A 13,543-nucleotide genomic window follows, 5' to 3' on the forward strand; every position below is an offset into this window, starting at 1 on the left:
CCCTGGTATTCCCCTGTGCTGGGTCATATAAAGTTTGCTTAACTTTTAAGTTATATTTATACCTTATATTGTACCACAATGTGTTTTTGCACTGGTATGTTAATAGCAAATTGTTCTTTGATCAAAAATTTTAGAAAAATATAATTATTTCAAGTGAATTCCTCTAACATATGTGACCTTTTTCTAAATCTCTAAAAATATACTGTTTTTCTAAAACCACTTAGCACTATGTTGAGTATGTGAATAAGATCCTGAAAATCTTTTGGCATCACTTGTGTTGGCCACCAACTGTCCAAGCTTGGGAAGTCAAACCCTTTGGTCCCTATTCCTTTGTTTGTGTGTCTCTTTCATCTTCCCCCAAATCTCTAATGTATCAGTCAGTCACAATGTCATGGCGTTCCTCTAATAATATATTTTAATGACTCTCTTTTGAGATTATAATATGATATCGTCATCTCTCTGTCTCTTTCCTCCCTTAAACCTCCTGTCTAACCTTCCTTGCTCTCTTTCAAATTCATGCCCTCTTTTTTATTAATTGTTGTTACATAATATATGTATACATATATACATGGATATTCCAGGATACCTACAGAATTTTTAAGTATCTTTGGTACTTTTTCCTTTCATGCTGTTCAGATTTGTTTGTGCCATTTGCCTGTTTGAGGGTATTTCTTCCTATATTTCTCTACCCAAGGTTCCAATTTTCTCAAATGCAACTTTCACCTTGGAGCTTCTCCTAAGTTCTTCACTAGGACTAAGTGTTGGAAGTATCAAAGGGCAGGAAAGGGACCTAGCACACTTCCTAGCAGAAAGTAGACATTATGAACATTCATATGATCAAGTTGACAGTTATTAGATATACCTCCTTAAAGTATGTAAAATTCACATGAAAAGTGTGTACTGTTCTTTAGTGGCTAGTCAGAACTCTCTGAAATTAGAAGATAGCAATAGCCTAATCCTTCTGTTCTTTGTCAAAAGACTCATTGATGTTTCTGGCAGACTTTATGGGATGGGTTTTGGTTCCAAGTTCTAAGTCAAGATTGCCCATGTTCTTCTTTTCCAGAGAGAAGCAGCACTCCCTCGCTGAGCGCAGTGCCCCTGGACACTTGCCACCATTACACTGTTGGAGCTCACACTTGCTATGTTTTTCCCAGTTTCTCTCCAGAAGGTAGGGATGGTGTTTGTCCTTCATAGATTCCTTATACAATTTGGTTTTCCCATCTTCATTAGACACATCATCTTTAGGGGATATTTCCATTATAAAATTAATTAACACTGACTATAAAGTTAGTAGTGCAGAAAAACATAGTAGTACTACAACCTAGAGATACACTTTTTGTTTTCTGACATTCTTTTTTGAGTTAATTGATATATATTATGTGTCATGTATGTCTCTGTGACTAGAACCTGGATATGTGTGGCATAAATGCCCTGTGGCTGCCCTGCTTCTTTGCTTAGTAATTTATTGCAACATCTTCCTTCTTGTTATCCTATCATTCGTATCACTATTTTTAGCCACTATGTAACATTTCAATTTATTAAGGCCATAAAATATAAAACTTCTTTCCTGTAATTGCATTTGAGATTTTTTTCCAGTCTTCTTTTATAAACATGACTGTTATGCACATCTTGTACATATCTTTGTAGTGATGTTTAATGATTTAAAATCATTTCCGAAAGTGCGCTATTTGTTCTTTTTTTTGTTTCTAGCAAATACTTTTGTTTTTATTTTTACTTTTGTGGGCTATGCTTTAGAGTAAACTGTCACTTAGGGGGACAGGAGAAAATGGTTTCACAACACATAGTAATAAGGGACTTTCTCCATATTACTAGCTGAGATTGACATCCCTGTGAACACACTGCACTATCAGAACTCAAACCAATGAATTTCAGTGAATTGGTAGCCATAAAAGAAGGTCTAATGGAAAAACGCTGACAAATATACATTAGATAAAAGAGACTCTATACTGTCTAGCTGTTCCCATGAGTGTCTATTCTTTTTGTTTGTTTGTATGGGTTTTTTTATTTTTTTTCTTTATTTACATTTCAAATGCTATCCCGGAAGTTCCCTATACCCCCCCCACCCACCCCTGCTCCCTTACCTACCCACTCCCATTTCTTGGCCCAGGCCTTCCCTTGTGCTGGGTCATATAAAGATTGCAAGACCAAGGGGCCTCTCTTCCCAGTGATGGCCGATTAGACGATCTTCTGCTACATATGCAGCTAGAGACCCAAGCTCAGGGGGTACTGGTTAGTTCATATTATTGTTCCACCTATAGGGTTGCAGCCCCCTTCAGCTCCTTGGGTACTTTCTCTAGCTCCTCCATTGGGGACCCTGTGTTCCATCCAATAGCTGGCTGTGAGCATCCACTTCAGTGTTTGCCAGGCACTGACATAGCCTCACAAGAGGCCACAATATCAGGGTTCCTTCAGCAGAATCTTGCTGGCATGAGCTTTAGTATCTAGGTTTGGTGGCTGATGATGGGATGGATTCGCGGATCGGGTAGTCTCTGGATAGTCCATCCTTTCATCTTAGCTCTAAATTTTGTCTCTGTACCTAAGCATGCACTCCTTAGATTTAAATGTACCTGTATACAGAATCAGAGCTGTGTGTCACACCCCACTGAATGCTTGTGAGAGGCTAACTTAACTTACCATATATTCTTTGAAATAGCATAGATTCATCAAAGGGTAAATAAACTTGTAATTTACATCTCACTAACACTTCAGAAGAGTACTTCTTTCTCTGTAGTTCTGTCACCTTTTGTGTTAGCTGTTTTTGTTCTTAAATCTAATGAAAATTTATTAGATTTTTATTTTTATGTTACCACCAGAGTGATGAACATTAATTTTTATCTGAAATTTTCATTCTTATGAATATCTAACTGTTCCTCATGGTGACACTTTGGTGATGTGTTCTTTAATAAAAGTAAAAATCATATTAAAACTATGAAATCTGTACTGAAAGTTCTGTCTCACACTTGTAATCCCAAGCCTTGCGGGGATGAGGCAACAGGATTACCATGTGTTCAGCACAAGCCAGCGTGTAGAGTGGCCTCCAGGCCAGTGGTGTCTACAGTGGGGGAAAACACCCTAATTCAGAAAACAATCATTAAATCTGTACATCTTTTCTATTGTAATATGCGTCCTGAGTTTTCAGTTTTTAATAGTTTTCTTTAATATTTGATTTTTATTTTGTATAAAAACGTATTTGCATCATTTCTTCCCAAAGACGGTTATTAATGTGACTATAAAGTGCACATCTATAACACAACCCCTACAACTAAGGCTCAAAGAACATCCCATAAGAGAAGGGAGGGAAAAAGAAGAGACAGAGGGTGAGGGTATCTGCTGTGTTTTCTGTATTTGACAAGGAACTGGAGCCCTGACAGCTTAGCAATGTGGTACCCTAAACAAGACCTGCACAGTGAAAACACCATGGGAAAGTGTCACAGGACCCCAGCCCTGCACACACACATACACATACACACACACACACACACACACACACACACACACACACACACACCACACAATGCATAACATAAATGGACTCAGTGACTTGTATTTATAAATAGTGTGTGATTATATTTGTGTTTTCCTGTAGTTTATGTGAGGGTGTGTGTATGTGTGTAAAATAGTAACAAATTAAATCATGAAGAAGTCGTCAGTGGAACATGAAAAGAATTGGAGGAAGATGAGAGTACCCTAGAAGTTATATTAATACAGTAATTATGTAATTCTTAAAAATTAATAAATAAAGGTAAAATGTTAGTAATGAACCCTCACATTCCTAACTTGGCATCAATAACTAAAACTTGTGGATGGTCTTGTTTTCTTTATGCATCTTGTTTTATTTTCATGTAAATTACAGGTATTATACAATGTCATCTGTTAGTATTTTAATGTATACACTGACTCTAGATATAATTTTACTTAACTTTTATTTTACATCTGTGGTACTTTGGCTGAAATCACATACTGCCATTATAATATACTTAGAATATTACATCTCAGCATTAGCCAAGATTATCATTACTTAATTTGCTGTTTCAAAATGAGTCCTATAAGAAGTTAATTGTACTAAACTCTTTCCAAATGAATTTGGTTACCATATAGTAAAAACAGATTCCTCCAAACATACAAAAAAATTCTGTTTGGTTTTTTTATTGGAATTAACTTATTAATAAGTATAATTCTTACTTAGACCATTATGTATATTTCATTTTTAAAACCTCAGTAGGCTCTGTCTTAAATTGAATTCTGTGGATGTACCAACGTGGACTTTCCTAAATCTTTTAAGCAAAAATGTAATATATGCTTTGTGCTGTAACACAACAGTCATCTTGTTATCCCTGAGTCAGGTAGAATATAACGCTACATCTTTTGATGTGATCAGTATCTGACATTTTTAAGTTATCAGTTGAGAAGAAAGTAGTCCTTTCTTAGAGTCATTTACAGATCTGCTAGGAAATTTGTTAGTAGCTCATCATAGAAAATTGACAAAATGTCCCCATGATAACTACAGCCAGAAGAACTAAAAACTATTGTCAGATATAATTCTTAGTTAATGACACAATAGCAGGTTAGTCCCAACTAGTAGACTTGTCCTTTCATATAAAACACATGCATGGAAAATGAATCGTAGTCATGGATATAAAAATCATGTGTGGTTTTATAATTAAAAAAAAAAAAAACAATCCTTAGGGATGGAAAGATGTCTCGGTGTGTAAGACCACTTTTTGCTCTTATAGAGCAATGGAATTTGCTTTCCAGTGGCTCATAACCACATATAACTCAGCTCTGGGGAATTCATGGTGTTTTCTAGCTTCTGCAGGCACCCACATACTCATGTGTGTACTCACATATAGACACATCATACACATAAATTAAAACAGCAAATATTTTTAAAACAAAATATTTGTTGTAATAGCAACTCTTTTCTTCTCTCTCTNTCTCTCTCTCTCTCTCTCTCTCTCTCTCTCTCTCTCTCTCTCTCTCTCTCTCTCTCTCTCTCTCTCCCTCTCCCCCCTTTTCTCCCCTTTCTCCCCTGCCCCTCTGCCCCTTTCTCTTTCTCTTTTGTATTGAGAAGAACAGAAAGTTAAACTTCAATTTTGTCCAAAGTCATGTATACAGAAAATTTCCTTCAATTATCCTTAATGACTTTTGAAAAGTGAATGAGGTTCTAGACAGTGAGTACCAACAATAATTGTGCTAAGTATTGATTTGCTACTTTAAAGTTTTAGTCTTCATGATATGTGATTGAGGTAGAAGGTATTAGTCTCTCTGTAGATACAGTGGCTCTGACCTGAGACTCTCAGTCACTCTTCTTGAAAGAGGAGCTTCTTTACCAGATATACAGATGTGTTTATATTGTGAATTACTACCTCACAATGTTGTGCAGAGACATGCTGTCAGTGCCATTTTTGAGTAGGCAGTATGTTGTAACTGTAACGACCATGCTGTAGAGTAGAGGAACATCCAGAGCTTTTTCCCATAATGGAAGAGCTAATTTATATTCCCGCTAGTAATGAACATCCTTCTCCACACCAGCACTTATATTTTGCCTTCCTAATAATAGTGATACTAATAAGTGTAGGGTGGGCTGGTTTGCAAAAAGAGATTTTTTTAATACAGTATTTAGTAGGAAATTGTGTCTTGCACTCCATTGAGGCAGATTGCAAAGTGAGGGGATTGCAATGGTCTGTCCTAGAAATAGAGCAAGAGTGAAAACCTTCACTATAACATATGGCAATAAGTAATATATTTATTTACTATATAATAAAGAGTAAGAATAAAATTAGTTTTGGGTATGGTGTGAGTCTAACTTATCCCTGGGTTTCAGAAGACCTTACATCTTAAAATTAATGTTGGCATTTATTGATTTTATTTTGTTTTTCAAATAAAAGCTAACTTATGAAAATTATATTATAAAATTCTAAGCTAATGGAACTCCTCTCCATCATCACTGCTTTTCATAAGCCTTGAAGGTCTTAATATGCCCGTTGGTTTTGTTACATAATGTCATGCATAGGCATTTTTGTTATTAGAATTTTCTTTTATAAATGAGTCAAGAGACTTAACATTCCAATTTACTGCTGTTAAGCTTTACAGTTTGGTCAAGTTGTATCTGACGGTACATATGAATTAAACAAAAACTGGACTCATGAAAGCATAAGAAAAATGTTTTAAAATGAATTTACAGGTGTAGTTCTAAATAGCCATCACAATTTTGACTTGAGACTTTTCTAGGGATTGCGAATAATGATTAGGTGAGATGTGGGCCTCAGGCAAAGCCTCAGGGCATGTGTGCTCCTAGCCAGTCATTCATTCTGGGAAACTGGGCCTGCATCTGTGGGTATTGTTTGTAACACCAGAGAGAAAGAAACCTGAGCTAGACCCTTCATCCCAAGGGTCATCTCAGGTGTCAGATTACGAACACAAGATACCTTCCTAGAGTTCTAAATTGCACCTTTATTTTTCATGTTTTAGCCTAAGTATTTTATTCACCCTCAAAAATACTTACATCTAAAGCTGAGACACCTAGAATATAATCACTACATAAAATTGGGTTCAACAATTTTGACTGTTAACTCACTAAGGTAAGATTTCTTTAAAATAAACTCCATGTCTCGTTTTTACTAGAATTTCATGGGAAATTTATAATTGTAAATTCTGATATCTCACTATAATTGCAAGTTTTCTTCTAGTCTAATGTGGTAAAGTTATGAACTGCTTATTGAAACACCTCTGAAAACCCTGAAGTCTTGAGTGTGTGTCTTGTTGTTTATCAAGTATTGAAAAATCTCTTTATTCTTCGAAGCTACTTTCTTTAATGAAAACTTTGTATCTGTAAGTTGTAGAAATTATGTATCACCTTTTAAAGTAGGTGTGGCTGAACAAATAAACACACTAAGCATTTCTAGTTCTCACCTGGTCTCTGGGATCACATTAGAAAGGAAGCTTAACATAAAATGACCAGGGTGTGAGGCTCATGGAAAAGACAGCTCCACTCTAGTTAATAGTCCACTCTAGTTAATACTCTGTTATTCAATCACTTTACAAAAAAGGACACTGAGTCTCTAGGAGACTAAATAAAGGACTAAATAGCATGTGGAAAACTATAAACAGATTTGAAAATATTTCCTATTTGAATAAATTTATAATTTAGGATTGTTTCGTCTGCTAAGATCATTTTTTCTTAATGATCCCAAGTTTATTCTATTTTCCTTGATAAAACAAAACTATCATTTTTATTTCGTGTTCAAAATAATTTAAATATGATTAATAAAAGTAAAGTAAGTATGCAGCTCACTTATGACTCTTAAGTATCCCTCTTCCCTCCTGACCCTAATTGAGGCTCATTAGCTTGAAATAATGAGCTCACTTTCTTCCACACATACTTGCTGAGACCTACTATTTATCAAACTTTACTATTGGTCTCTTTAAATGTCTACATCAATATACCCTTCTGTTGCAAGTTGAAAACAAACTCTTTTACATTCAGTTTCTTACTAAAATTATCACCACTCTGTTCTTAACCCTTCTTAGTATGTTTTCAAACTACACTCAAATCCCTTTTGTTTGGGTGTAGTTTTTGAGAGTTCTAGAGATCAAACTAAGCTTGTCATGATAAGCAAGCACTGTGTCTCAGTGCTATATCCTAGACTCTAACTTCGTATTTCTTCTAATGCACATAGCTTATACTTGACTAAGCAGCTATTTATTCTGTTGTTTAATGGTGTGAACCCTATGAAAGGAATTCAGATCATGTAAGCCTTCATTTAAAAATGGTTGGAGTCAAGATTTTAAAAGCATATTCCATTATGGAGGAGACTAGCATACAAGAGGCTTTACTAGAGAGGGTCCAACAGATTGATCATGGATGGCTCTTCAGAAAGGCTCTACACATTTAAAACCACCCTTTGAGCAATATGATTTTTTTTTCAAGATAAAAAGAACCCATAGATGTTGAAATAACACTCAAGAAGGGATTATGGAGCATACTGCCAGTTTTTCTATCACTGTGCAAGTATGTGAGTGAACCTAAATTTATTTTGGCTAATGGCCTCAGATACTTCAGTCCATCAAGTTCTTGTCTTCTGAAATGAAAGAAGGATTCAGTGTAAGGACATAAACAGTTAAAACAAGTTTATATAGCAAAGGAAACAACACAAAGCATGTACTTTAAAGCATGGTATCACAAAGAGGGTGTAGCAGACCATTGTGCTCTGCACTGTGGGTGGAAAAAATTTTATGAATATATATTAAGTGTCTTAGTTAGGGTTCCATTGCTGTGAAGAGAAACCAGGACCAAGGCATCTCTTGTAAAGGACAGCACTTAATTGGGGTTGGCTTACAGGTTCAGAGGTTTAGTCCATTGTCATCATGGCAGAGAACATGACAATGGGCAAGCAGATATTGTGATCAAGTAACCAAAAGTTCTGCATCTTGATCCGTAAGCAGCAGAATAAAACTGCGTGACACTGAATGTAGCTTGAACATATATAAGACCTCCGAGCCTGCCTCTACAGTGACACACTTCCTACAAAATAGCCACACCTACTTCAATAAGGCCACGCTTCTTAATAGTGCCACTTACTATGGGCCAAGCATTATCACACATGAGTCTAGGGGCCATACCTATTCAAACCAACACATTGAGTCTTTTCCCCTCTTAGATCATGGAGAACTAGATCTCACTTTTTGAATAATTTCCTCCTTGATCCTTCTACAAAGTGAAGGGCTGACTTAAACTACAACACAAATGTTACTACAGTTCTAACAGCATCTTTTGAGGTTATAGACCCTTTATAATTGAATATTTGTGACAACCGGAAAGTGTTCTGATACCTTAGTTTCTAAGCAACCTTTCTGCACCTTCAAGAATGTTTACCCACAAAAGAGCATTCTGACCCAGATGGAAGCACAGCTACAATAGCACAGCTGCAGTTTTCCTTAATCTCTGCATATCTAGCCCCTTGCCTACAGGTATCAACAGGTTTTGTCCCATTAGCTATACATGATGTTTTATGACTGTCCCCTCTGTCACTAAGTTCTAAGTATACCCTACTTATCTTTCAGCTCTTCACTTTCTACAGTTCTGCCCTTGCTTATTTTATTTTGGCCTTTCTATAAGCAATTATATTTACGTTTCTTATAAAACCATAATTAAGTATCTACATAATTCTTTTACTTTTATTTTATGTGATTATTTGTGTTTTTTATGTGTTTGAGTGTTTTACCTGCATCAGTGAGCTTAAACCAAAGCTCGTGTATCTGGTGCTTTCCAAGATTGGAAGAGCAGATCAGACTTCCTGAGACTGTGGTGTTGGGTATGAGCCATCAGGTAGACTCTGAGAACTTAACCTAGGTGCTCTTCAAAAGTACCAGATGCTCTTTCCCCTGAGCCACCCTCCTAGCCCTCTAGTACATACATGATTTAAAAACAAACCTCACAATTGCTGTTTGCTACAGGTCACATTTCCCAGGTGGATACAGTCTTTAAACCCTCCCTTCTTTCATTCTCACTTATATTTGTCCACCATTGCCATTGTTTCAGTGGCTGAAACAATGCCACATACACAGCTGCGGCTAAGCAATTAGTATTTTAGCTGATGATCGTAAAGCCAAGTAGTCTTTTATATCTTTATTCATGTCATCTGTACTGACTGGTTTTGTGTGTCAACTTGACACAAGCTGGAGTTATAACAAAGAAAGGAGCCTCCCTTGAGGAAATGCCTCCATGAGATCCAGATGTAAGGCTTTATCCCAGTTAGTCATCAAGGGGGAGGGCACAACTTATTGTGAGCGGTTCCATCCCTGGGCTGGTAGTCTTGGCTTCTATAAGAAAGCAAACTGAGCAAGCCAGGGCAAGCAATCCAGTAAGCAGCACCCCTGTTTTTATGCAAGTAATACACATTTTTTATTACTCTTGTTCTGTAGTATAAGTTGAAATCAGTGATGGTGATACCTTCAGAAGTTCTTTTATTGTACAGAATTGTTTTAGCTTTCCTGGATTTTGGTTTGTTTTTCCATATGAAGTTGAGAAGTTTTCTTTCAAAGTCTGAAATTGTGTTGAAATTCTGATGGGAATTCATTGAACCTGTATCCCTAGTTGATCATGGTGGATGATGTTTTTGATGGATTCAGTTTGGATTTTGGTTTGTATTTTATTGAGTTTTTCTTTCAATGTTCATATGGGAAATTGTTCTGAAATTCTCTTTGTTGAGTCTTTGAGTGATTTAGTGAGAGCACTGTGACTGTGCACTAAACCAATCTGTCTCTGGTTGACTTTTAATGACTGCTTTTGTTTTCTTAGGGGTTATAGGACTAGTTAGATCGTTAACCTAATCTTGATTTAACTTTAGTAAGTGGTATCTATGTAGAAAATCATCCATTTCATTTAGACTTTTGAATTTTGTGAAGCACAGGTTTTTGAAGTAAGGTCTAATTATTATTTAAACTGCCTCAGTGATTGTTTTTATGTCCCCATTTTCATTTCTGATTTTGTTTAATTGGATACTCTCTCTCTCCCTGCCTTTTAGTTAGTTTGAGTAAGTGTATGTATATCATGTTTGTTTTTCTCAAAGAACCAGCTCTTGGTTTTGTTGACTCTTTAAATTTTTCTCCTTGTTTCTAATTTATTGATTTCAGCCCTGATTTTGGTTATTTCCTGCTGTCTACTCCTCCTGTGTGTGTTTGCTTCTTCTTTTCTTTTTTTCCTAGAGATTTCAGGTATACTTTTAAATCACAAGTATGAGAACTCTCCAATTTCTTTATGAAGGCACTTAGTGCTTTGAACTTTCTTCTTAGCACTGCTTTCATTGTGTGCTGTCAGTTCGGATATGTGTACCTTCGTTTTCATTGACTTTAGAAAATCTAATTTATTTGTTTCTTTTCTGTCCCAATGAGAAGAAAGTTATTTAGTGACCATGAGTTTGTAGGCTTTCTTTTTTGTTATTGTTAAATTTCAGCCTTTATCCATGGTTATCCCATAGGATACAAGGAGTTATTTCTATTTTCTTATACCTGTTGATGCTTGCTTTGTAACTGAGTATATGATTAATTAATAGAAGGTTTCATGTGGTGCTGAGAAGAAGGTATATTCTTTTGTGTTTGAGTGAAATAGTCTATAGATTTATGTTGGGTCCATTTGATTCATATCATCTGTTAGTTTAATCATGTCTCCCTTTAGTTTGTCTGGATGGCCTGTCCTTTGGTGTGTTGAAGTCTCCTACTGTTAATGTGTAGGGTTTGATGTGTGATTTAAGCTTTAGTAATGTTTCTTTTATGAAAGTGGGTGCGCAGTAGACTGCTGCTACAAGCATGCAGCACTGCAGCTCAGGCACCCACCTTAGGATGCCCAGAGGAGCTGGTAGGGCCTTAGCAGTGGGAGCATGGCTCTGAAATGGATCCAGAAGGAACTGACTGACTTACCTTCTGCTCAGCATTCCACAGGACCTATGGGTAATGACTTGTTCCACTGACAGGCCACCACCATGGGCTGGAATCGCAGTCTTTACCAAGGAGGCATCTTTTTGCTGACCATCCACATCCCTACAGATTATCCTTTCAAGCCCCTAAAGGTTGGTTTCACTACCAAAAATCTATCACCCTAATATCAACAACAATGGCAACATTTGCCTGGGCATCCTGAGGTCATAGTTGTCCTCAGCATTGACTGTGTCCAAAGTTCTCCTGTCCATCTGCTATCTGCTCTGCGACCCCAGCCCTGATGACCCACTGGTGCCAGAAATAGCCTACACTTACAAAGCTGACAGAAGTACAATAGAATAGCAAGAGAGTAGACACAGAAATATGCTATGTAAGTGCCTCATAGGATCCATGGGAAACCCTGTCCACGAGAAAATAGACAGAGTGGTCTTCCTGTGAAACTCTGAGCTATTGGACTCACTGAACATCCTCTGTACACATACGTGTTGGCCACTTACTTCTCTGGCTACAGCATGTTGGTGCCACTTTCAGCCATTGTGGCCTTGACATTACCACACCTCTGATGCCAAGTCAGCAACCACAGTTAGGATCTACAGTCTTCCTGGTTACACTAAAATCATTCTAGGCCCTGGTCTGTCTGCTTGTGTCTGCGGAACCAAGCATGCATGCCTCCTGTGTTTGTCCTTAAATGATGTCACTACTCACTATGGCACTCTACAGGGGCCCAGTCTGCCCCCTGACCACACGCCCTTTGCCTTCAGAGCACAGAGCTTTCCTGAGGGCCCAGGCAGAGTGGGCTTCTTCATATATTGTCTGCCAGAGTCTGCCACAGAACTATATCCTCAGGAGTCTGAGAACATCCTGGAGGCTCCTGGGAATTGAAACAGCATCCCCTAAAAGCTACCTTCTGCCACCTTCCTCTGTAGTGCTCTATGCTGCAAGCAGAAAATGAGGAACCTCAGGGCATTTAAAGCATGTAACACCCCGAGAGGATGGACTTCTCAGACATGGGGAGATTTGGGTTATGCTTTTGTATGTAATGAGGCTTCTTTTACCCTCTTCCTACTGGAAACTTAACATGAATTCAAACATAAGCCATTCAGACTGGAACAGATTCAAGGAAGGTGAGGGACTTTAAATGGAAATTTTTTAAAAAGTGGGTGTGCTTGCATTTGGGACATGTTCACAATTGAGATGTCATCTTGGTGGATTTTTTTTTCCCTTGCTGAGTATGAAGTATGCTTCTCCATCTCTTATGATTCCTTTATATTGAAAGTCTATTTTATTAGATATTAAAATGGCTACTGCAGCTTGCTTCTTTGGTCCATTTGCTTGGAATTTGTTTTCAGCGCTTTTTCCAAGATAATACCTATCTTTGTTGCTGAGGTGTGTTTCTTGTATGAGCAAATGATGGTCCGGTTTTTGCATTCTTTCTGCTAACCTGTGTATTTTTATACCATTGAAAAGATACTTGTTAAGATGTCCATTGTTAATTACTTTTACTTTGATGTTGGTAGTGTTAGTATGTGCTTATTTTATAAAATTATTTATGTCCCATGTTTTCTTGGGTGTAGTTTACTTCCTTGGGTTGGAGTTTTCCTTTTAGTATTTGTGTAAGGCTGGATGTGTGGATAAATACTGTTTAATTTTTTTCTTGTAATAGCTTGTTTTCTACAACTATGGTGATTAAGAGTTTTGCTGGGTATAGTAGTCTAATTTAGGACCTGTAGGCTTTTTAGAGGTTGTAAGATAACTGACCAGGCCCTTCTAGCTTTTAGAGTCTCTGTTGAGAAGTCTTGTGTGATTTTGATAGATCTGCCTTTATATGTTATTGGCTTTTTTTCCCTTGCAGCTTTTAATATTTTTGTTCTGTATATTTTGTGTTTTGATTATTACGTGGTAGGAGGATTATTTCTAATCTAGTACTATCTAATTGGTATTCTGTAAGCTTCTTATATGTTTATAGGCATCTATTTTCTTTTTTTTAATTTTGATAAATTAAAATTTTATTTCTTCTTTGATATACAATTATGTTTTTTTAATTAGATATTTTCTTTATTTACATTTTAAATGCTATCCCAAAAGT

General features: G+C 36.8%; 1 protein-coding gene and 1 pseudogene across 4 annotated transcripts in view; both read left to right on the forward strand.

The window, feature by feature from the left end:
* Nucleotides 1-13,543, forward strand: part of Mbd5 (methyl-CpG binding domain protein 5) — a 334,829-nt gene that overhangs the window by 205,267 nt on the left and 116,019 nt on the right. For 3 of the 4 annotated variants that reach the window (XM_029536364.1, XM_021192375.2, XM_029536363.1), the window contains exon 6: nucleotides 1,064-1,168. The gene's annotated coding sequence lies outside the window, so the exon portion shown is untranslated. Of the gene's footprint in view, nucleotides 1-1,063; nucleotides 1,169-13,543 lie in introns of those variants that run through there. The other variant, XM_029536365.1, reaches the window with a different exon arrangement.
* LOC110317712 lies at nucleotides 11,400-11,831 on the forward strand (annotated as a pseudogene).

Source organism: Mus pahari, chromosome 3 (genome assembly GCF_900095145.1).
Source record: "Mus pahari chromosome 3, PAHARI_EIJ_v1.1, whole genome shotgun sequence".
NCBI lineage: Eukaryota > Metazoa > Chordata > Mammalia > Rodentia > Muridae > Mus > Mus pahari.